This window comes from Neophocaena asiaeorientalis, unplaced genomic scaffold (genome assembly GCF_003031525.2).
Source record: "Neophocaena asiaeorientalis asiaeorientalis breed wild unplaced genomic scaffold, Neophocaena_asiaeorientalis_V1.1 scaffold5, whole genome shotgun sequence".
In the NCBI taxonomy this organism is placed as follows: domain Eukaryota; kingdom Metazoa; phylum Chordata; class Mammalia; order Artiodactyla; family Phocoenidae; genus Neophocaena; species Neophocaena asiaeorientalis.
In genome coordinates this window covers 15,811,061-15,836,046 of record NW_020174698.1, presented here as the reverse complement: position 1 = coordinate 15,836,046, position 24,986 = coordinate 15,811,061, and the positions used below count along the sequence as shown (strand labels likewise).

Here is a 24,986-nt window from a genome sequence, read left to right as displayed (position 1 = left end):
ATCTTCACTGTCCGAGTGCAGCAGCATTCCCCATCACAGGCCGATTCTGATGTTCATTCTGTGTTAGGAAAAGATGGACAGACTTATGATTTTCACTATAATGACTTCTGCAGAGTTTTGCCATTTTTTAACTCCCCCACTTTTCCTTTTTGTAAAATGACTTTCTCATCCCCAGACATACTAAATGAATATAAAAGTGATACATCATGGTTACCAGGGACTGGTGGAGAACAGGGAGTTATTGTTTAATGGTGAAGAGTTTGTTTGGGATGACAAAAAAGTCCTGTAAATGGCTAATGGTGATGTTTACACAACACTGAATGTACTTAATGCCAATGAATCATACACTTAAAAATGGTAAATTTTATGTTGTGTGTGTTTTAGCATGATAAAAAAAAAGTGCTATTTCAACATCACAGTTTCATCAATTTATACAGACAATATTTTCTAGTCGGAGAGTATCAGGTGGCCCAGGTTTTAACGGGCTGCCATTTGGAGATAGAAACCAATAAAATGCTCCCTTCCTTAGGTAGCAGGGACCCTACTAAGGTGACCAGAATGCTGTGCTCCCTTATTTGCATACTAATCCATTGCATAGAATTAGATGCTTTGAAAGTACTTGAAGGTTTGCCATTTTTTGAAATTCTAAGCACCCTCCTTTCAATGTCATCACTTAAAGGCAGGGTTTTCACAAATGGCTTAGTTGTCAAGAGAAGGATAGGTGTAAAAGACACATCTTCTCACTTGTGAGTCTGTTCTCAACCTCTCATTCCAGTTAATGAAGGTTTTGATTGGCTGTGTCCCATACCAGGATTTAATTGGGACATTTATATTTTAAAAGCAAATTAATTCTCCTGGAAAAACATTAAAATGTTTTTGAACTTCTGGTGCTTGAAAAATATTGGTAAAATCATCTCCTAACACAGGAATGGATTATTTTCTATTTTTCAGAGGAGGGTGACTAGACTAAAGATAGGGAAAGGTGTCTTCATGTGACTGCAGGAAGAGTCGTGCCTATGGAACTGTGGTTTCTTCTCTCCCTCTCCTAGTTTCCTTCTTCTTCTCTCTGTCCTCGACCTTTGCTTCAGCATCTATTTCTCTTTCTCGCACAGGCACAGTTTATCATAATCATACTTCATATTTGTCCAGCATTCTTTTCTTGCCATTCGTTCCTTGAAACCAGCCTGTAAGGTAGAGGGTGATTAAGGCAAAGAGTATTGCCATTTTACAGACTTTTTAAAATGAGATACAGAAAGGATAAGTGACACAGCTAGGTATGGGAAGATGCAGTCCTAAAACCTGTCCTGTGGCTCCAGTCTACTCCTGGTTCCATAGCTGTAGCCCAGATTCTGGGGAGCATGCAGTTCATGGTGGGGACAGGGACATAGCACCACCAGACATACGGCTCCAGTGACTTTGACAACAGGCAGGTGTGGTGCTCAGCAGTCATCATTAAGCTCCCCTGAAGATCCTCCCAGGAGTTCCCATCCTGGCTGTTGATCAGCTCCCATCCATCCATCCATCCATCTATCCATCCATCCATCCATCCATCCATCCATCCATCCTCCTGTCCAGAATGAAGGGGAGTATAGGAGGTATTCAGCTGGGGGAGGCCAAGAGGCACATATGCCCTCTGGATTCTGGAGACTCCTCTTAAAGGCTTAATTGACAACTGAGTTCAGCCATTTTTGTCCAGATAGCTCGTGATATGTCACAATAAAATTATTTCTCAAAGATAAATTCAATTGTCATATTGAATTATTATCCAGTTAATTCTAGCTACACAGATACTGCATTTATATATTTATTTATTTTATTTTTTTGGCTGCATTGGGTCTTCCTTGCTGCGCGGGCTTTCTCTAGTTGCAGAGAGCAGGGGCTACTATTCACTGCAGTGTGCCGGCTTCTCGTTGCAGTGGTTTCTCTTGTTGCGGAGCACGGGCTCTAGGCGCACGGGCTTCAGTAGTTGTGGCATGTGGGCTCAGTAGTTGTGGCTCACGGGCTCTAGAGCGCAGGCTCAGTAGTTGTGGCGCACGGGCTTAGTTGCTCCCTGGCATGTGGGATCTTCCCGGACCAGGGCTCGAACCCCTGTCCCCTGTATTGGCAGGTGGATTCTTAATCACTGTGCCACCAGGGAAGCCCAGGGTAACAATTTAAAAACATGTTTCCAGTTCCCTTCCCTCAAAGAATCAATTTAGTTATGTAAAAATGCAAAAGATTAACAAAACCACCTTAATATTATGATTAATTGATACCTGTCATGCTGGATTGTTATAACTTAAGAACACTTCACCAGCTTCCCAAATCAAATCTGTAGTTTCCCTTTTTATTGTATTTAAAAAAGAAATCTTGGTATGAGAAGCCTGAAAGAAAACTTTCAATGTGCACCAAACACATTTCTAGCTTTTATTCTCCATTGCTATTTGCAGTTACCCAGAGAGGGAAAGTACTGTAAGAAAAATACCACCCAGAAAGATCTCACTCAGGTCACAATTCACGTAATTTTTCCTAAGATGCTCAACTGTGACAAGCAAAAGCCGATTCAAAGATAGATCTTTGGGGCACCCTCTGGTGGCTGAGAAGAGTCAGGAGCTGTGTCCAGACTCAGAAGGCCAGTGATCTTTGAGGCTTTTTAAAGTGGCCATTACTAAATTTTTCCATTCACCATTGAAAGTGTATCCAGATCAGGAAAGCAGGAGGGAGTGGAAAGAATTTGGAATCACAAGACTTGGATCTGAGTCAGAGCTCTGTCACTTACCAGTTTTGTGAACCTATGTCTAGCTGGTCAGTTTCCACAGAGCTGAAGTTCAATCTGGCATTTCTCATTGGAGATAAGAGGCAATGTCAAAACTAGAGGGGTATATGATTCCATTGTCCAGAAAAGGCCACTCTACAGAGACAGAAAGTAGATTAGTGGTTGCCTGGGGTTGGGGATGGGAGTGGGGATTAATTGTAAATGGACAGAAAAGGTCTTAGTGGGGTGATGAAATGTCCTAAAACTGGACTGTGGTGATAGTGGCACACATAGTAAATTTACTAAAAATCATTGCAATGTATATTAAAAAATGAGTGAATTTTGTGGTCTGTAAATTATACCTAAATAAAGGTGTTTTTAAAAAACAACAGGAGGGAAAGAAAAGCAGAGTGGATAACTCGTAAATGTAGGTACAGAGCTAGGAAGCCTGGGTAACTGGGTAGAAGGAAAGGCAAATGTGGAGCTCGGATGGGGGTGAGCAGGAAAAATGCCTAGGACAGCTGCTGCAGTTTGGAACTTATTTTGTCCACTTTCCATTGTCCATAGCTCGTGCCTAGGTGGGTGGCCTGAGGTCCGCAGTCTAGAGGCAGAAAGGACACTGCTTCCCGGCTCAGATTCCTATTGCAGGTAGAGGCAGGGCTTCCATGAACTCCAAACGGAAAGTCTGACCATTCAGGGGCATTTCTGATGGAGGGAAGACCATTAAAGCAGACAACGTGATGCAGTTGCATCAAAATGACCACTTGGAAATATAAAGACTGTGTTTTCTTCATAGCTTTTCTCCATCACAGGTAATTCAGTACGGTTGGGTAATAAGAAGAGATTAAGGGATGGGCTGGGGAGACAATGTCTATTTTTTACATTACTTACTAATAGAAAACTTGAAAGTGTAAGGATTTACAAAATTACCAGAAGAAAGTTCAGGAGAATATCTATGTAGAGTTGGGTAGAGAGAAATTTGTTAGGAATAACGCCCAAACCGGAACTCTGAAAGAGGTGATAAATGGATTTGGTTAGTTTAATAAAATAAAATAAGAAGAGAAAGAAAAAGGAAAAGAAAAAATAAGACACAGATGACATACTAGCAAATAACATTATATTATATGTACCAAACAGGTACATATCCTCAATGTAACAGACACAAACCAGAGAAAAACGGGCAAAGGATGGGTACAGATAATTCACGAGAGGAAAAATAAATGAAGAGATACAATCTGTCAACATCTGGAACAGCATTTAACCTGGCTACTTACTAATAAATGTTATTAAGAAAACAATGAGCTATTTTTCACCTGTGAGATTAGCAAAGATTAAGAAGATCGATGTTGATTATCTTCAGTGCTCTGGTAAATTGGTACAGCGTTCTGGGGAGTAATTTGGCACTACACTTCAAATGCAAATATGGATACCTTTTGGCCCATTCCATTTTTGGGAATTACTTTATGTTAATTAGACATGTGTGAAAAGATATATACATTAGGATGTTCATGACTGAGGTACTCATAACGGCAAAAAAATAGAAAGGTTCTCAAACACCCTTCAACAGGGATTTCGTTAGTATTGTACATCTTTTCAGTGCAATATACGCAGTAATTGAAAATGAATGTGATCTATATTTGGGGTCATGGAGGAAATGTTTACATTGTGTTGCTAAATAAAAAATATCAGGGTCATAATAGCATAGATGATATGATTACATTTTTGTTTAAAATAATAGTGTGTGTGCCTGGGTGATGGATGTGAAGCGGCACCACCCAGATGCCCCTTCAAAAAAGGACTTGTTGCTGTCAGCGTGGTCAGGAACTGACCCAGCTGCAGGGCTACCTCTCCCAATGTCCTGCCCTCCCGAGCAGGGAGGGTGGGTACTTCCTGATGGAGGTAAGGGTATAAGGCCGGTCATTTTAGCTCAACAGAGAGCAATTCTGCTGGGTCATTTTCACCCCAGAGCTTCCTGTCTGGTGAGCCAAGGTTGCAACACATCTCAAGTTCTCTCTCTACCTGTTTCTGCTTTCATCCCCTTCTTTCCACAGGTGTTGACCCCAAGGACAGTTCTTAAGAAATGTCCTGCACAATAAACTCCATCTCAGAATCTGCTTCCCAGAAAACCTAAACCAGTGATTTTTATACCTATCCAGTGAACAAATTCTGGAAAAAATACTCAAGTATTTTGTGCTGGATGGTTTGTAATGTCATTATTTTGGCATTGTCTGATTCTTTTAAAATGGGTATTTGTTATTTTTGTCATTAGATGAAGATAATACAGCAGCTTTTCATTCTGGAAAAGAAAAAGAAAAATTAGTAGCTTGGTGTTATTCTGGTTAAGATGACCAAATCTAAGTATCCATATCGAAATGGCAGCATCCAAGCCACCTGGTGTGCAGCCTTCTGAATGGGGAGGTGAGCTGTTCTGAACACCCTTCTGGCCCACACCCTTCCTACCGCTCTAGGTCTTGGTTCTGGTAGGAGTTTTGGCATGTCTTCTACCAGGTTGTCGGAACATTGTTGAGGTTGCCTATGAAGTATAAGATGCAATTTGGGAGGGACTGTGGGGATCCACTGAAGGTGATGTGCACCCACATGCATAGGAGTAGATGTACACAGAATGCCCCCTGCTGATAAACTCTCAAGCCTCCAGGGAGTGTCTCCTTTTTCATCATGAGCAGGTGGAACATGTGTGCTGGGAAGGGAGCCAAATGGTATCTGCCACGCAGATTCCTTAGCTTAGAGCCTTGAACTGTTTGGCAAATACCTCATACTGCCTATACCAGAAGACTCTGTCTCCTAGTTTCCCTCTGAGTGTCTTGTGGCCTTTCCAGATTTTGGCCATACCTTGTGGCCATGTTGAAGAATGTAGGGAAACTACAGGGTTAAAAGCCATTGCTGCTGAGAACAAAGTATTTTGCTTGGCTCACACAGTCTTAGGAAATAGTGAATTAGCTATCAATTGTAGCAGGGATCATGAGTTGTTCCCGCAAATCCATTCTCCCCTAAATACAAAACCCAAGTTTTGCTGGCACATGGCTATCCAGCAAAAGACTACATCGCACAGGCTCCCTTGCACCTAGATGTGATTAAATGAGTAAACTATTGCCCATAGGATGTGAGCAGAATCAAAGTTCCAGGTCACCTCCTTAAAGGAAGCACTTCCTCGTCTCCTGCTTCCTGCTAGCCAGGAGGCAGGTCCAGCAGATACGGTGGTGAACCATATCCCATATGGACTAGGGCAAGACCTGGATGAACAGGCCACAAGAGAGAAACAGCCTTGGTCCCTGCTACAGTGAAACTTCCAGAACCTCATAGCATCCCTTGACCACTTACTCTTGTACTGTTACATAAGAGAGAAATACACTTTTTATTTAAGCCTCTGAATTTTTGGAAGGGGGAAATGCAAAAACCAGTCATTGTTTTTATATTATACTTTTATAACCCTATTATAGTGTTTATTATACTAATGTAATTACGTGTTTACTTCTCTGTCTCCTTCTCTAGATTCTTTCTTTCTTTCTGAACTACTAGCACAGAAGTGGCATTCCCTAAATGTTTTCTAAATGCATGAGCAATTGAATGCTGAGGAAAATCTGTGGAAAAGCAAAGCTGGAGCACTAAATACAAACTTTAATTTCACAATTTCATGTAACCAAAGTTTCTCCAGGCCTCTCTACCCTGGGGGGACAACTAGAATCCCATCAACACATGGGGACAAAAATTATGAATGCATAAGTACTCACAGCTGTCCCTTCCTTACCCCTGGAGGAACATTCTAGTGTTTCCTGCTTAGCATTCTACCACATCATCCCGATCCTGATAAAAATTCACACCCATCTTTCAGATCAGATTAATCCGTGTGAGGAGCACCACTGAGAGGGAAGTTTTGTCTCAGAAAAGGCTGAGAAAGGGAAGAGGGGAGCAGGAGGCCTGAGTGAGAGAGTGGGAGCTGGGGAGGAAGGGGAAAGGAGATTCAGTGCGTGAGACTGCAGACTGTAAACTGCATTTCCTTTTTTTTTTTTTTTTTTTTTGTGGTACGCTGGCCTCTCACTACTGTGGCCTCTCCCTTGCGGAGCACAGGCTCCGAACGCGCAGGCTCAGCGGCCATGGCTCCCGGGCGTAGCCGCTCTGCGACATGTGGGATCTTCCCGGACCGGGGCACGAACCCGTGTCCCCTGTATTGGCAGGCGGACTCTCAACCACTGCGCCACCAGGGAAGCCCTGCGTTTCCTTTTGAATGTCACTTGAGAGATACCAGTAAAGACCAGAATTAATGTGCTTTTGATGGCTGGTCTCTGCTCTCTGACAACAACACCATAGAAGACAGGGCAGGACACTGGGATTTTTTTCCCCAACAACATTAACAGCTCCAGTTTCACTGGCTTTTAGCCCATCTCTTCATGAAGGGCCTCAGCCCGTTCCCTAGTTCACAATTTTTTTCTGAGAGTCCTAGATGTTGTCTCTCTTGTAGCCAAGAATTCCAACCGTCATTGTGATGCTGGCCACTCATGAAGTCACAGGAAGGCAACCCGTATCCTCCGTGACTGCCACAGCTATCCCTGGGAAAGCCCACGGCACGGTCTTCACATGCTCCAAACATCTTCTGTCCTGGTCCCCTGGTCTTTGAGATTAACCAAGGAACTGGTGTCTGAGTTACAAGTCCTTCTCATCTTAATTTTTCTCCCAGATGCATACGAAAAAATGAAAAGTTCCTGGAATTCCCTTGTGGTCCAGTGGTTAGGGCTCCACACTTCCAACAGCAGGGGGCACAGGTTCGATCCTTGGTCCAGGAGCTAAGATCCCATATGCTGTGTGGTGCAGCCAAAAAAAAAAATTTTTTTTTAAGTTCTTCCTTTCTTCTTCAGCCAAAAAAACCATCATGCAATTCAAACTCTTGTGGTCCTAGCCCCCAGTGCAAAACACATGTCAGAATCAAGCTGCCTCAAGCTTGGACCTGGCATTAATCAAACTAACCTGTAGCACCATGCAACGAGTCTGAGGTCCTCAGCGGCTCTTCAGTCACGGACTGAACACCTGGAAGGTAACACACTTGAGCTGTGGTGCAGGGCAGGCGGGCAAACCGCAGCTGCCAATACTGGGACTCCTGGGGCCCACGTGCATCGGGAGGAGGGTGGACATAACTACTAGTGTAATTCCTCAGTCTGCTGGACTCATAGTACAAAGATATAGCTGAAAGTGGTTTCTGAGCTTTAGTAAGCATTATTATGTAAATAAGCCAGAAACCTACAGCCAGATGACTGAATTTCAAATATTCAGGAAACTGAGTTGATTATAAACAAGACTACTGACTTACAAAAATGCACTTTGTTCTTGATGTTTGACAAATATAATTTTGCTCCAGTTGTTTAAGACACAGCTTCTCACGGTTGGTGAGGAAACAAATCTGCTGTAAATGTGCAAAGCAGTGACAATGCGTAACATGGGGCCTTCGGGCAGCGACCACGTGGTTCACTTCTGCCGACAAGTGAGATCCCTGCTAGACAAAAGAGTGAAGAGGTGCAGGAGTTATTGGAATTTGTTTTACCAAGGGGGAATTAAGGAATACTTACCAAGTGGGTTTTCTGTGTATCCATAGTTACTAGCAAAATCCCAGTGTGAATAAGGCCATCAAATCAGTCATTTATTCAGTATTCCATGTGAGGCACTGTGCTGAGTCCTGATACTAAAACAGAATACTTAAAATAACCGTCGGGACTTCCCTGGTGGCACAGAGATTAAGAATTCGCCTGCCAGTGCAGCAGACATGGGTTCAAACCTTGGTCCAGGAAGATCCCACAGGCCATGGAGCAACTAAGCCTGTGCACCACAACTACTGAGCCTGCGCTCTAGAGCCCATAAGCCACAACTACTGAAGCCCGCGCGCCTAGAGCCTGCGCTCCACAACAAGAGAAGCCGCCGCAATGAGAAGCCCGCGCACTGCAACAAAGAGTAGCCCCGGCTCGCTGCAACTAGAGAAAGACTGCGCGCAGCAACGAAGACCCGACACAGCCAAAAATAAATTTAAAAAAAACCCAAAAAAACCTGTCGTAATGTGTGGCCACCTTATGTAGAGTACAGAAAGCCTGTAGCTATTTGCAGCTCCCAGCATTGCAAAAGCCGTGCAAAAAAACACGAAGTAAAAAGAATGTCTAGGGCTTCCCTGTTGGCGCAGTGGTTGGGGGTCCGCCTGCTGGTGCAGGGGATGCGGGTTCGTGCCCCGGTCGGGAGGATCCCACATGCCGCGGAGCGGCTGGGCCTGTGAGCCATGGCCGCTGGGCCTGCGCGTCCGGGGCCTGTGCTCCGCGACAGGAAGGGCCACGGCAGTGAGAGGCCCGCGTACCGCAAAAAAAAAAAAAAAAAAGAATGTCTATATGTGCATAACTGAGTCACTTTGCTGTACAGCAGAGAGTGGCACAACACTGTAAATCAACTATACTTCAATTTAAAAGAATAAAAAAATAAAAAACAAAATATGCAAAGGAAAACACACATACAGGCACGTGGGCGTGCACACACACACACACACACACACACGCCAGTGCTTTATGGGGATGGAGAAGGAAGCTAAGTTTCCCTTTAATTAAATGATATATTCTCTAACCTTTTAGATAGTTGAAAGCTAATTTAAGCTCTGAAGAAAAGGTACGTCTCATCTATTGGGTCATCTTTGGGATGCTCCCGGGTGACTGCGGATACCAGATGTAATCACTGAAGTGTCAGCATTTTTGTTCTCCTTTTCTGCAGTGATACAGAGAGCTCCATTGTCTAGTCCCTCAGGCGGCTCTTGCTGGCAGATTCCACGTAAAATCACAGAGGGCAATTCTCCTTCGTTGGGGATAGGGACGCTGGGGGTGGAGCTCCCCTCTGCCGAGAGGGCCACTCACCCGGCCCCAGGTGCTGGGAGGAGACAGAACTGGGGGCCCGGCACTGGGGCAGAGCTCAGGCTCGGCACCGGCGGCAGGGCAGGATCCCCAAGCATCCCAGTTTCCCTAGGCCAGCCAAACCTCTGTGTCTGTGCTGAAAATCCAGCCTGGAGAGGCTCCTCTCGGATGACACCTAGAGATGACTGAAGGAAGCAGAATTCTGGGCAACTGGAAAGAACTTGAGTAGAATGAAAGTAAGGGTTGTGTCCCCTCTGGGTGCATTTCTGGGGTGTCTTGGGTGTGCTCTAGGTGGGGTGGTCAGGTGTTAGGGATAGGAAGGAAGCACTGACAACTCTTCTTGGGAGCCTGAGAAAAATCCAATTAGATTTATACCTCACAGGATGAAACAACAAAAACAAAATATTTCAGATGGATTTTTTTGTATGTAAACAAATAAGACCACAAAGGAATAAAATAAGAGAATTTCTCAGTAAAAAAAAATAAAAAAGACTGTGGGCAGAGCTGCAAAAACATTTAGGAGCCCCAAAAGTACTTTTTGACTGATTAAGAGTTGGAAAGCAAGGAAGAAGGAAGTGTTAAGGCTGAGAACCAGATCTCTGGCCTCGCAGATCTGGGGCTCCTGCATCCTTCTCTCTGAAGTGAAAGCAAGGAGGACATTGCCTGAATCACCCATCTCTCACTCCCCACCTGCCCTGGCTGCTCTGTCATCAAACTCTCAAACAAGGCAGCCCCTGAATTCCTTACTATGACAATTACTTCACTTTGCGGCAATTTTTTTGGCTGTGTTGGGTCTTCGTTTCTGTGCGAGGGCTTTCTCCAGTTGCGGCGAGCGGGGTCCACTCTTCATCACGGCGCGCGGGCCTCTCATTGTCACGGCCTCTCCCGCTGCGGAGCACAGGCTCCAGACACGCAGGCTCAGTAGTTGTGGCTCACCGGCCTAGCCGCTCTGTGGCATGTGGGATCTTCCCGGACCGGGGCACGAACCCGCGTCCCCTGCATTGGCAGGCGGATTCTTAACCACTGCACCACCAGGGAAGCCCCGCGGCAAATATTGAAAATACTTTTGAACCAAAACGTAGGACACCAGATCCCTGGGTGGTCTAAAAGTGGAGGCAGGGCTGTGCCTCCAAATAAGGGTGTAAGGTCCTCGAGATGGTTCCATTTTTAGGACTCCAAAGGGTGTGCTCCGGACCTGGAAATGCTGGAAACCCTTTGGTGGGATGTGTTCCAGGTCCTCAAGTCATTACGAGAACCATGTCTGACCTCACAAACGCACGCTGATAAGACGATTTATCTGGATAAATCTCAGGATTCCACAATCTCCACATGTGGCTTCTGAAAGAATTCTTTTTCCAAAACTATTTTTAATCTCATAAAGTCCAAAGAAACTCAGAAAGGACTATCTTATTTCTTTCCTTTGCATTAACTAGGGAAAAAAAAAGTCCCTGATGCATTTCCTTTCAATAGGCTAAAATCCCATTTCCAAGCTAATTGGAAATTGCATGGACCAAAACATCAGGGCAGGCCCTTTAGCCAAGATGGTATCAGTAGGTGCCAAGTCCCCACAGCCGAGGCGCTATGACCAGTGTAGGCGGCAGCTTCCAAAGTAGCATGTAAGGGAGCAATAATCATCTCTCCCTATATTCTCAGGCAATTGAGAGCTATGTTATTTAAGGTTCCATGGAAAGTTATCAATTGTATTGCTTAAATTAATACATTTTTAAACACCTCCCATCTAATCACACTGTCTTCTTTTGAGTTCTGCCTCTGGCTGTGTCTTATTTGTTGGGGGATGGAGGGTAATTCTCTGTGTCGTTTCTACATGCGTTGTAACAACTCTTGTCCCAGACCGTCTTTCCAAGGATATTGTACACAAAAAAGCTTTGGAGGATAGAGATGGAGTCTCTTTCAGGGGCTGGGGGCAGATTTGTTTTCTGGCAAGGATGGTAAAGGTAATGTCTGTCTCTGGAACAAAGGTTGGGCAGTTTTGCCAAGAGCCCACTATAAGATCGGAGGTTTTCTAAGCTCACAGCTCCTCAGCTTTGACAGAAATCCACTGTGTGCATAGCATCCGCCTGTGCCCACCTCGGCATCACCCCCATGGGACTCGGGGCTCAAGAGGAAGCCGTGAGAATGTGAAGCTCATGCTGCCTGCTGTGCTGCGAGTAATAACGCCCTTTGTCTCTGACCAGGGGACGTCAATGCCAGCATCAGTGAAGCTGTGACTGGCTCACTTGTTAGCCTGAAAAGAGGGTAAAAATTTCAGACGCCTCACGATATCGACATTATTTTGTCTTGTCATCTCTTTGGGTCATCATTTGACTTGAATTTGGGGGAAATGCTGGTGAGGATGTGATAAGGACAACAAAAGCAAATTAAGTAGCTAATGTGAGTTTAACGTTGCTCTCGCCAGGGTCCTGCTAGCCTCCTGGCTGTCTTTCCTCTTTCCTTGCCCCCATCAAAGTGAGCATCAGGCCAGTGCACTGCGGGGCACACCCTGAGTTCTACAGTGTAGTGAGTGCCTCTGTATACCAACCACTCGGCAATCCACGATCTGTTTCTTACAACAGTTTTGGAAGTTAGGAAGTATCCCTGACCTGAGGCTGAGACGGGTTAAGAAACTTGTCCAATACCACAGAACCTAGCGATAGAGGCAGGATTCCTACCTGTATTTATCCGGTAGCAAAGCTCACACTCCTCCCACTACAAGCTCCTGCCGGCCCAGTTATGCAAATGAAGTTTCCAGGGAAAACGGAAAATGTTGCAGTGGTTATGTTGGCCAGTTTGCTTAACTTCCTCTCCTCAAGCGACTGCCACGACCCCATTTCCTGATTTGCTGCCCTATTTTATTTGACCCCTATTACTGCCAATCCACAGCAGTTCCTCCGCCCCTTTCCCATTAGCATCTCTTCTTGAATGTAGAGATATTAATGGTATTTTTTCACAACTGATTTAGAAATCTGTGTGTGTGGAAATGGGCTGAGAAAGACTGAGTTATGCGTGGTCTAAGACAACAGTGACAGGAAATATAAGTTGAACTGACCCTTGAGAGCAATGAGAGAGTAATCCATGACCTCAGCTTCCAGTCCGAGGGGTTCAATACGCATCTGCCGGAAGCCTGAGTTGGGAGCTCATGTCTCCACGTCTCCTCCGTGGGGGCCCGTTTGAGGGATGGCTGCTGTCCAGCTCTGTATCTCCAGGAAATGAGGCTTCGATTCCTTACAGTGTTAACTTTAAAAGAAAGGCACATCAATGCTTCTTGAAAGGGGAAGAATGTTTGAAAAAGAGCTGAATGAAAAGATAGAAAAATCCACAGCCCGCTTTCACTTTCAGTCCCCCTGGCACCAGCCTCCGCAAATGTACTGGCTGCGAAGTTCCCTGTGGTCTGTGAGCAGGTGGTGGAACATCCAGATTTCCAGGTTCCTCTGTTTTCCTCGAATTCACCAAATTTCTCAGCCCTGGGAATGCCTTGGGGCGCAGAAAACTTGAAAACAAACGTGTGTTTACAAATTCACCCTCACCACCAGTTGTAATATTACTGTATTTTCCCAGTAGAATTTTTATTCACTGCTGCCTTCAGTATAGTGCCAAGGACAAACACACTCTAAAATTATATCGAGGGGACTTCCCTGGTGGCACAGTGGTTGGGAATCTGCCTGCCAATGCAGGGGACACTGGTTCGAGCCCTAGCCCGGGAAGAGCCCACATGCTGCGGGGCAACTAAGTCCATGAGTGACAACTACTGAACCCGCGTGCCACAACTGCTGAAGCCCGCTCGCCTAGAGCCTGTGCCCCGCAACAGGAGAAGCCACCGCAATGAGAAGCCCGCGTACCACAACAAAGAGTAGCCCTGGCTTGCCACAACTAGAGAAAGCCCATGTGCAGCAACGTAGACCCAACACAGCCAAAAATAAATAAATTAATAATAATAATAAAAGAAGCCATTTGGGGGGCTTCCCTGGTGGTGCAGTGGGAATCCATCTGCTAATGAAGGGGACACGGATTCGAGCCCTGGTCCTGGAAGATCCCACATGCCACAGAGCAACTCAGCCCGTGCGCCACAACTACCGAGCCTGTGCTCTAGAGCCCGCGAGCCACAACTACTGAAACCCACTCACCTACAGCCCGTGCTCCGCAACAAGAGAAGCCACCGCAATGAGAAGTCTGCACACCACAATGAAGAGTAGCCCTGCTCGTGGCAACTAGAGAAAGCCCGCGCGCAGCAACGAAGACCCAACGCAGCCAAAAATAAAGAAAGAAAAAAATAAATTTATATATATAAAAAAGAAGCCATCTGGAGAGACAGAGATGCAAAAGACCAGAGACTATAAGAGGAATAGAGAGATGGTTTCTAAACGCTGGGGAATGAAAAATACTGCTACATGGGAATAACTGGATTGATCCCAATCACTGAGGCTAATCAAGAAGGCGCAGTGTGGGACAAGAAATTTGAAAATTCTTTTCTTTCTCCTTGGATGTTTCTTCTTACTCAACGGTTCTCATTCCGTTCAGGCCACATAGCCTGGGTTTTCTGACTGGTGAGGGAGTAAAATAAAGAGAGCAATGATGAGAAGAAAGACGGGGAACAGGCCTGGCCTGGGAGGGGACACCCAAGGCCGGCTCCTAAAACAAAAGAAAAGTCAAGAATGAGTGCAGCTTTGAGTCTGTTTACCAATAGCCTATGGCCACTTCTACACACAGTCAAACCCACCACAGGCCATTGCTCTGGTTGATGTAAATCACCATCACTGTGTGTCTCCTCACCCTGAATGACGCTGCCAAGCCATACGACGGCAGAGCAGTAGCTTCTCTCATCGTCCAAAACCATTAGGGGTGTGTGTGTGTGTGTGTGTGTGTGTGTGTGTGTGTGTGTGTGTGCACATGTACATGCTCACACGTGGCCAAAATGTAGAAGTGAGAAATCCCCAGCCCAGTCAGATTTGGCCTTCAGTGTTATTTTATTTATTATTTTTTTTTTGCGGTACGCAGGCCTCTCACTGCTGTGGCCTCTCCCGTTGGGGAGCACAGGCTCCGGACGCGCAGGCTCAGCGGCCATGGCTTATGGGCCCCGCCACTCCGCAGCACGTGGGATCTGCCCGGACCGGGGCACGAACCCGCGTCCCCTGCATCGGCAGGTGGACTCTCAACCACTGCGCCACCAGGGAAGCTCCCTTCAGTGTTATTTTATTTTGGCTTGTGGAACAAAGTTTATTTCTTGTTTATGTTTTAAATTTGGGTTTTTTGCTTTCGTTTTGGTGTGAAAAATGTGACACAGCTTTTAAAGTAATAGTATCTTAAGACGAGGTATGCCATGTCATGAAAGGTGGGTATGACGCTAATATGACTCTGTGTATTTCTTTCTAATACATATATTTCTGCCTGTGTCTCTGGGCCTGGGCACATCTTGCTATGCTTTTGTTCCTGCATCACTTCTCTTTTTTTTGTGGTACGCGGGCCTCTCACTGCTGTGGCTTCTCCCGTTGTGGAGCACAGGCTCCGGACACACAGGCTCAGCGGCCGTGGCTCACGGGCCCAGCCGCTCCGCGGCATGTGGGATCTTCCTGGACCGGGGCACGAACCTGCGTCCCTTAGCATCGGCAGGCGGACTCTCAACCACTGCGCCACCAGGGAAACCCCTGCATCACTTCTTTTAAACTGTCTCTATTTGTCTATTTCCATCTGTCTCCTCTGTTTGCCTCTTTTCCCCACACTTTTCTTTTTTCCCATTCATTTATTCAAAGTTACATTAAATGGCAACCACTGTATATTGTTTCTAAGAATTATCAAATTCCTCTTCCCCCCAGCTCTGAACCAAGTAGCTTTTTCATGCAGGTACTTCAGTTGATCTATGAAAGTTCAGTGCCCTTGAGAAAAAAAATGTTCTTGACTATTTCTCTGACCTGGGATGGAGTTTTCCAGAAACGTCCATCATGTCAACCCTATACTGATATACACAGAATGCTGATGCCTTTCAAGGCTAGTGAGAAATAAGTCGGTAAAAGGAGAACCCATACTCTCAGGTGCAGAGAGGAACGAGACAATGTAAAAATGAAAATACATGTAAAAATGAGACATTTAATTTTACTCTCTGATTTTAAACTTTGAAACATGAAATGCATAGCTCTATAAGGCATGGAGCAGGAACTGAAAATGTGACAACCTGATCAAAGTTTGAATTTTTCCAAATCTACAAACAAGGCTTTTTGATCTTAAAACGATTCAGACCTGTGACTGGGACGTTCCCTAATTTATTTCTCAGAAAATACACCTCCGAAGGGCCTCAGGCTACAAAGCTTCCAGAATCCTGACACCAGTGAGATCTTCAGAGCCAGCCGGCACCACCTCGCAGGCAGTCAGTACTGAATACACGCGGGTTGAAATTCATTAGAGAAAAAATAAGTATGCTGGAAATTAGTTTTACCCGGGAACATACTATTGCACTTTCTAAGAATCTCTCCATTGCCTATAATTGCTGGAAGGCCTCATGTTTCACACCAATGATTCCAGTATTAGTGGGAAACTCAGAAGACATGAGGAAAGACTGAATTCATTATTAATGAAGGACTGCCGCCCTCTGAGGAAACATAGTGCACTTAATGCCCAGCTTACCTCATCTTCGGTCAATAAACCCATGCTCTCTAATTGTAAACGGCATCCCTTGGGAGGCTCCCTGGAGGGGATGACAGCCAATTAACAAGCACACTTTGGCCTTAATTAAGCTGCCTTTTCCTGTCTGTGATACTACCTCAGTATCAATGGAGACGGTTGATGCTCGGTTGATGCTTTATTTTACTCCCATTACAGAACTGAATTCCAAGTTAATTCTTTTAAAACACCATCCAGTTAAAGCTTTTATTATCTAATGAAATGCATATATTTTTTATTTTAAATGAGAAGGGGAATTCACTTGCAAGATTAATTTCTTTTTGGCCTCCCCCTTTTCCCTCTCCTTCTTAACTCATGGTCTATGAGGGTATTAGTTTGCTAGGGCTGCTGTAACAAAGTGCTACAGACTGGGTGGCTGAAACCCCAGAAATTTATTTTCTCAGAGTTCTGGAGGCTAGAAGTTTGAGATCAAAGTGTTGGCAGGATTGGTTTCTTCTGAGACCTCTCTCCTTGGCTTTTTCATGGCCATCTCTCCCTGTGTCTTCACATCATCTGACCTTTGTCTGTGTCCAAATTTCCCCTTCTTATGAGGACACCAGTCAGATTGGATTAGGGCCCATCCTAATGGACTCATTTTAGCAAAATCACCTCTTTAAAGGCCATTTCTCCAAATACAGTCACATTCTGAGGTACTAGGGGTTAGGATTTCAACATATAAAATTTGAGGGCACACAATTCAGCCTCTAACTGTGAGGATGTGGTGACATTTCCAGGGAGAGGCAGTAGAGTATACGGTTAGGGGCACTGCTTCCAGAGCCAGACCGTCTGGGTTCAGATCTCAGATTTCCCACTTCCTCCTGTGTGACTTTGGGCAAGTCACTTAAGTTTTCTGCCCTTTAGTTCCTCCATCTGTAAAATGGGTTAATAATGATGCCCCCTCAGGGGGTTTTTATGAAGAGTAAATAAGTGCTTTATACACAGAAAGCCCTCTATAAATGTTTGCTACAATTATTTCAAGCTTTTTCCTTAAAATGCTTAAAGAGTACTTGTACATTTTCCTCATAAGGGGAATGAATGCTGTGTAAATGCACTATAAAAATGTGAAGAACATCTTGATCCCCACAGTGTCATGAATTGAGACGATTATTTTAAAATTTTCTTTTACATTCGTAATTTTATACTCAAAATATATAATGACTCTTGTGTTAGGGCATGAAATGGATTTGGGCCATATGTGGCAGATTTCAGTCAAGACTATACCCTCCCACCGTCTTCATCCCAGTCCTATATCTTCTCCTCCATCCAAACTGAAGGCAGGTTTCAAGTGTGTGGCTTGTTCTACCTGAGCAAACCTGGTCCAAGATCAGGCTCTCCAAATTCAGATGCCTTCATTTTTACAGCAAAACCCTAATTCTGTACCAATATCCTTCTTTACGGCTATACACTGGTAGCTAAGTATTTCTGGAGAAAATCTCTGACCACATGGCTAAGTTCTACTAAAATATCATGGTCTCCAGCCTCTCCTGGGCCTTCTGCACCACGGCATCTTTTCCTTATCCTTGGTCCTCATCATCTCCCATTCCCCTAGGGAGCTATTCCCCACTCTTACCTCTGCATCTAAGTCTTGTACTCAAAGCGCACCTCTCTCTTGGCCCCTGATAACTTTTTTACTCTTCACCAGGAACACAGTGGTTCTAGCAACACCAAACTGCTTAATTCCACACACACCACGTTGACTCTCCTCTGGGCCTTTGCTCTTGCACAGAAAATGCCTTCTTTTCCACCAGGCTCCTCTGCCTTTGTCTGACTTACTTTTACTCTTAAGACTTGCCTCAGGGCTTCCCTGGCGGCGCAGTGGTTGAGAGTCCGCCTGCCGATGTAAGGGACACGGGTTTGTGCCCCGGTCCGGGAAGATCCCACGTGCCGCGGAGCGGCTGGGCCCGTGAGCCATGGCCGCTGAGCCTGTGCGTCCGGAGCCTGTGCTCCGCAACGGGAGACGCCACAGCAGTGAGAGGCCTGCGTACCCCAAAAAAAAAAAAAAAAAAGACTTGCCTCAAACATCGCGTCCTCCTCTCTTAAGCCTTCGTCCGTCAGCAGCCCTCCCTCACCTGAGCTGGTGCTTCCATCACTCCCTGCACACATCTCCAGCACTGTTCTTATGACACTGCTATACGATTTATCTGTTGATAGATCCATCTCTCCCAATAGACTGAGCTCCTTGCCGCCAGAAGTCCTGTGTGTTCATTACTGAATTTCACAGTCCAGCACAGTAGATGTTCCAAACGAGTCCTGTCTTTCCTCCAGTACACAGGCTGTATTGAAATCACTTGTGTGCTAAGCTCTTGAGGGACAGGGGTCAGACTTAACTGTTTTTCTTCTTTTGTCAATCAGGGTTCTTAGCTGTGAAGAATAAAACCCATCTGTGTTGATTTAAGTATGTAAGGATTTTGCTAAAAGGAATTGGGTAGCTCACTGAACCAGTGGGAAAATCAGAAAGTAGGTATGAAAAAAGGAAACTAAAAGCAACCAGGACCACACTCAAAACTCACACCACCAAACCAGGCCACCTGATGTCCAGAATGCACTGTCGTCCCACTGGCACTGCTGACTGTTCCTGGAAATGACAGGCTGCTGCAGCATCTGCCACAGGCCTCCCCCTTGCTGGATTATCCACCTCGCCCTACTTCCTGGCCTCTCTGGCTCCCAGGTGCACCAGGGTGCATGCACCTGATTGGCTAAGCCTCAGTCAAAGTGCCCATGCTCAGAATGAAGGTGAGTAGCTGATGTTTTCAGCCTGGTCAGAGATGGTGAGGTAATTCCTCAAATAAGGAGGGTGGCTCAGATAATGGTGGCCAGACAATAACAAATATCTATTACAGATCCCTCAGGCTTAGCACAGTCTGGCAAACAGTAGGTGCTAAGTAAAGGCAGATTAAAAAGTAAAGTATGAGTGAATCGCCTCTAACTGTGTTTCCAGAAACCCACTTTTTTTATTGAATAAATTTGACATATAACATTGTGTAAATTTAAGGTATACAGTGTGTTACTTTGATACATTTATATATTGCAATATGATTCCCATTGTAGAGATATTCATCACACTACATAATTATAGCACAACACTGTTGTCTATCTTCATTATACTGTGCATTAGATCTCTATGGCTTATTCGCTACTTGTTGCAAGTTTATACCCTTAAACAACATCAAACTTGTCCCTGCCCAGTCCCATCTCCTGGTAACAATTTTACTCTGTTTTTTACAAGGTTACTTTTTTTAGATTCCACATTTTAGTGAGATATAGTATTTGTCTTTCTCTGTCTGACTTGTCTCACTTAGCATAATATGCTCAAGTAAATACAATGAAATATTATTCAGCCACGAGAAAGGAGCCTATCCTGCCATTTGCTCCAGAAAACCACTTTGCCAAAGGGGAGTCTTGACCTGGCCCTACAATCCATATTTTTGAGGAGAAGGAGACGGGAGGGAAAGGATGGGAGAAAAAAACACTAATATGTGTTAAGTGTCTGGGATGTGCCAGGCACTGTGCAGACACTTTAGACACATCCCTACTAGTGATACAGTCCTTGCTAGATTGTAATGTGCAAGAGTGGCACCAACCACGTCTGTCTTACCATTTATCATATCCCCAGTGCCTAGCCCGGTGCCTGGCACACAGTAAGTAGGCCCTTGATAAATACTTGTTGGTGTTGAACAGTCCTACAAAGGTGAAACTGTGCCGTTTTGTTGATGTTCAGATCAAGTACCTCTGGCAGTCACAAAGCTAGTGAGTAGCAGCTCTGTCTGGCACCCAACTCCATGCTCTTTCTGTTGTCACACCTGCATGGACGCTAAAATCTGGATTGCCAAAATGCAGGCTATTGGGAGGAGTGATGTTAGCATCATGGCAGAATAAGATGTCCCTTATTTTTATCCCCCTTTAACACCTAAGATTTGGCCTCTATCCATGGACAAAAGTGTCTCTGGGAGCTATGGGATCCAGCACCATATGCCAAGGGACCCAGAGGCATCTCACCCACCCGTGCATTGGGTAACAGGCAGACAGAACCTGGTATGGGCTATGCAGCCAGCAGAAGCCTGTGAGCCAGCTCCAACCCCTCTGGGCCACAGTCTGAGAGCACCTGGAAGATGCTGATTGTGGCAGATACCCATGGATGAGAGAACCTTAGTAGAAGTTCAAGTTTCTAGAGGAGAAGTTCCAGCACTCTGTTGGTGCAAAAAAATAAAAAAATACAAGTTTGGATGTGTTGGAGTGGGTAAGAGGAACTTTGCCAAGTTCCTGCCCTCCAAGGCAGCCCAGCTTAGAGAAGGAAGAGCCCTGGGATCCCTCTGGTGGGGGACTGGGGGAGTGGTGAGTGAGCGTCTGGCTGTCCCAGCTGTGCAGGATGCTGCTAAAGAAATCATCTCTCCAGAGCTGCACCCAGAGTACTGAAGCAAGAGTTCCATGATTAGGGGGAGGGAGGAGGTTGGGAAAGAGGCAGATAAGCATATCAGAGGGCATTAAAGGGACACGGTTCCTGCTGACTGTGTTCTAAACTCCAGCAGAAAGCCTGCTTATGAACTGCTGGAGAAACCTCACCAGAGGATCCCCCAACTGGCTTGTGGGTACCCCTAACACCCTGAGGGCCAAACCCACACCTACTGTAAAGCTCCTACAAGAAAACAATGGTTTCTGTAATGGCCTATATGGGAAAAGAACCTACAAAAAGAGTGGACATATGTATAACTGATTCACTTTGCTGTACAGCAGAAACTAACACAACATTGTAAATCAACTATACTCCAATAAAAAAAAATTTTTTTAATAGGAAAAAAGAAAAGAAAAAACAGTGGGTAAGTTTCTTGACATAGGCCTTTGCAATTTTTTTGGATTTGACACCAAAAGCAAAAGCAACGAAAGCAAAAATAAGCAAGTGGGACCACATCAAACTAAAGAGCTTCTGCATGGCAAAAGGAACCACCAACAAAGTGAAAAGGCAACCTACCAAATGGGTAAAAATATTTGCAAATCATACTCCTGGTAAGGGGTTAATATCCAAAATATATTTAAAAAATCATACAACTCAATAGAAAAAAACTTCAATGATTTAAAAATGGAGAAGCTGAATAAACATTTCTCCAAAGAGATACAAATGGCCAACAGGTACATGAAAAGATGCTCAATGTCACTAATCATGAGGAAAATGCAAATCAGAATCACAATGAGCTATCACTTCACAGCTATTAGAATGGCTATCATCAAAAAAAAAAAAAAGAGAGAGAGAGATAACAAGTGTTGATAAGGATTTGGAGAAAAGGGAACCCTTGTGCACTGTTGGTGGGAATGTAAATTGGTGCAGTCACTATGGAAAACAGTATGGAGGTTCCTCAGAAAATTAAAAATAGAATTACCATATGATCCAGCAATTCCATTACTGGGTATATACCCAAAGGAAATGAAAACAGGATCTGCACCACCATGTTTGACGCAGCATTATTCACAGTAGCTAAGATACGGAAACCACTTAAGAGTTTGTCAATAGAGGAATAAAGAAGATGTACACATAAACAATGGAATATTATTCATCCATGAGAAAGGACATCCTGCCCTTTGCAACAACATGGATAAACCTTGAGGGCATTATGCTAAATGAAATAAGCCAGACCAAGAAAGACAAATATTGTAATGATATCACTTATATGTGGAATCTAAAATAGCTGAGCTCATAAAAACAAAGAGTAGAAAGGTAGTTACCAGGGGCTGGGGAGTGGAGGAAATGGGGAGATGTTGGTCAAAGGCTACAAACTTACAGTTATAAGGCGAATAAGTCCTGGAAATCTAATGCACAGCACGGTGATTACAGTTAATAATACTGCATTAGATTCTTGAAAGTTGCTAAGAGATTAGATCTTAATTGTTCTCACCACAAAAAAGAAATGATAATTATATGATATGATGGAGGTACTGGCTAGCTCCACAGCAGTAATCACACACTATATAAACGTACCAAAACAACTGTTGTACACCTTAAACTTACCCTATGTAATGTGTCAATTATACCTCAATGACAAAAAAATAATGCAGGCTATTGCTTGTGGGAGATTCTGGGCATTTTTTTAAAGCTTCTGATTAACAAAAATCTATCTGAGGACCTTGTGGATTGGAGTCTGACTCTCTGTCCCCATCTCCCAAAGGAATCGTGTGATTGAATGTATATTCTTTCAGAGTACAGCTTCTATGAAACGGACTCTGACCTCATGGCTCAGACGGTTTCAAAGCCCTGCTGCCGCCGGCTCTTCAGGTACACATTATCAAAGTCTTCAGAAGATGGAGCCTGTCCCACAACGATCGAATGGGGCGCCCGCTGAGGTGCTCCCACCTGCTCTGGTCCACCCCTCAGGTGGCCTGTGTGTCTGCTGCTGGAAGTGCCCGAGGAGGCTGATTGTGGAAGAAGTGTTTTCGTCATGAGAGTTGAATGCAGGCAGGTCTTCAGCTTCTGCTGGTGAGTTTAAGCATTCCAGCCTTTTCAGTTCCCCTGCCAGATATCCTTCATGCCCCCTAGCGGTGTGAGCAGTAGACAGAACGGGCTGGCCTACATTCCCTTTCCGGGGGACTTGGCTTGTCAGAGCCATGTTTGTTCAAGGCAAGTAAACACAGGAAACGGACAGACAAAAACCCCTTCCGGAGGGTTATCTAGGGTCCCATGACTGAAAGTTTTTTAATGAGGAAAAGTCCTCCAGGAAAAAAAGTATTTGCACACATTTGATGGAAAATAAAAAGGGCCCTTTGGCTGGGCTGCACCTCGCCGTCCTCCATGGCAGCCTTCTCAGTGTGTTCTACGTGGATGGTGCCCAGAGCCCAGCACAGGTGATGGCCCTCCTGGCGTGGTGAAGTACAACTGCCCTGGGGTGTTACTGCATCTTCTTAGGTGCTGAACCAGGGCTGAGGCGTGGAGGAGTCCCCTGCTTCGGATATGGAGCAGCTGCCCAGGTCTGCTTGTAGAGGAAAGGGACCTGCACTCAGCCCAGCACTGTTGCCCTAGCTTAGTGCCCATAGGAGAGGGCTGTCCACACGTTTCCTTCTGAAAGCACATGATGACTATATGGGAGATGAGCCAGCGCCCTTATGACTTTGGCCTTGCCCTGACACAGTCACATTTCTTTTGGGAGCTGTCATGATATAGCTGACGAGGCACTTGTTTTGAATCAAACAGTGCCTCCTCCAGAAGCCATTTGTTAGCTGTGTGACCTTGAAAAATTAACACAGTCCCTCTGATCATGTTTCCATCTGTAAACAGGGTTAATGATAACTTTCTTACAGAATTGCTGCGAGAACTAAATATCTATCTATCTATCATCCATCTATATCTCATACATATGGACTCACACACATACATGAAGTGTCTAATAGGATGCCTAGCACATAGCAGGTGCTCAATACCAGTCAGTTCCTTCATCTTCCCATATCGTCACAATCGTCCACTCTCAGATCCCTCTGTGCCAGGGAGGAGAGCGGTCCATACATGTCATGAGGCAGGACCCCATCACCACCCCAACATCTGCATATATGGCTCTTGCTCCAGAGAGGGGTGAGCAACGAGACTCAGTTCATCTGCTTCTGAAACTTCTCAGGTCTAAATTTTTATTTGGCAGGCTTGTTTCTGTTTGTTTGTTTTGGCTTGTTTGGAAATGACATTGGAGATCTGGTGCTTGGGATTTCTTCTGTACTCCAGCCTTAGCAGGACACAAACAATCTCATTTTTCTATAGTGAGTGGGAGTTGCCTTTAACCCCCTGAGATTCTCATCTGACCCAGACTCCCAAGTTCCCTTCACTGACTAAAAAAGAACTTAGGATTGGTCGTGAGTGCTAAGAGGGCAGGGTGTGGTGACAACAGGCCCTCCAGTAAGGAGGGGACTCACTAGAGTCAGCGCCCGGCAGCCCTGACCACATCCTCTTCCAGCATCACGTGCAAAAATGCTCTCATCTCAGCCACACCTGGAGGGCGTTCCCTCCACGTGCTAACACCAACCTTAGTGCTCCGCTCGGATAATCATAAGTCTCAAGGAGATAAAAAGCAGGGAAGGAGAGCAGCCTGCTGACCTTTACATTCTCCACTTGGCATCAAGATTTGCTCTTCTGCTTTTGGTCCTGGAATCCTAAATCCCTCTATTCTTGGGGGCAGGGCAACTTTTTAGGAGCAGTTCTGAAAACTGTTTCTCATAATTATACAAGCCTGACAACAAATTAGCTGTTGTTAGTTAGCACAATGACATGCACTACATCTATCCCTTAAATCCGATGATGAAATCAAGGAAGAAAAGGCTTTCAAACACACACATCTCAAAACTGACCTTAATAATAAGATACATCCTATTTTTGTCAGGTGCTTTCCCTACATGGCACAAAGCTCCCTTCGAGTCTCCTGGCTCCAAGGAGAAGCAGCCTCTTGTATCTAGTCAACACTAACTGAGAAACACTGGGAAAAGAAGAGGGAGAAATGGGGAAGTGTAGACAAATTGTCGTTCTTCCCTCAAATGTCTTAAATGTCTCATTCAACAAATGTTTATCGAGCATCAACTATGTGCCAGGAACTCTTCTAAGAATTGGTCCATCAGTGAGTAAAACAAACAGAAACCCCTGCCCTCAAGGAGCTTACACTCTAGTGAGGGTACACAGACGGTGCCATGCTGAGGCAAAAAGAGAGATCAGTAACGTTGATCCCGCCATTATTTAAAAGTTTGATATTTTGCTCCTC

At 45.0% G+C, this 24,986-nt stretch overlaps 1 protein-coding gene across 8 annotated transcripts in view; it reads right to left on the bottom strand.

Annotated features, from left to right (window-relative positions):
- Positions 1–2,764: 2,764 nt before the first annotated feature.
- The window catches only part of MCM9 (minichromosome maintenance 9 homologous recombination repair factor), a 107,765-nt gene continuing 85,543 nt past the window's right edge, over positions 2,765–24,986 (bottom strand). The window contains exons 14-20 of one of the 8 annotated variants that reach the window (XR_003005109.1): positions 12,668–12,855; positions 9,342–9,806; positions 8,055–8,237; positions 7,715–7,774; positions 4,048–5,030; positions 3,665–3,742; positions 2,765–2,890 (exon numbers count right to left, since the gene is read on the bottom strand). The gene's annotated coding sequence lies outside the window, so the exon portion shown is untranslated. Of the gene's footprint in view, positions 5,031–6,843; positions 7,549–7,714; positions 7,775–8,054; positions 8,238–9,341; positions 9,807–10,646; positions 12,856–24,986 lie in introns of those variants that run through there. The other 7 variants (XR_003005108.1, XR_003005107.1, XR_003005104.1 and 4 more) reach the window with 7 other exon arrangements.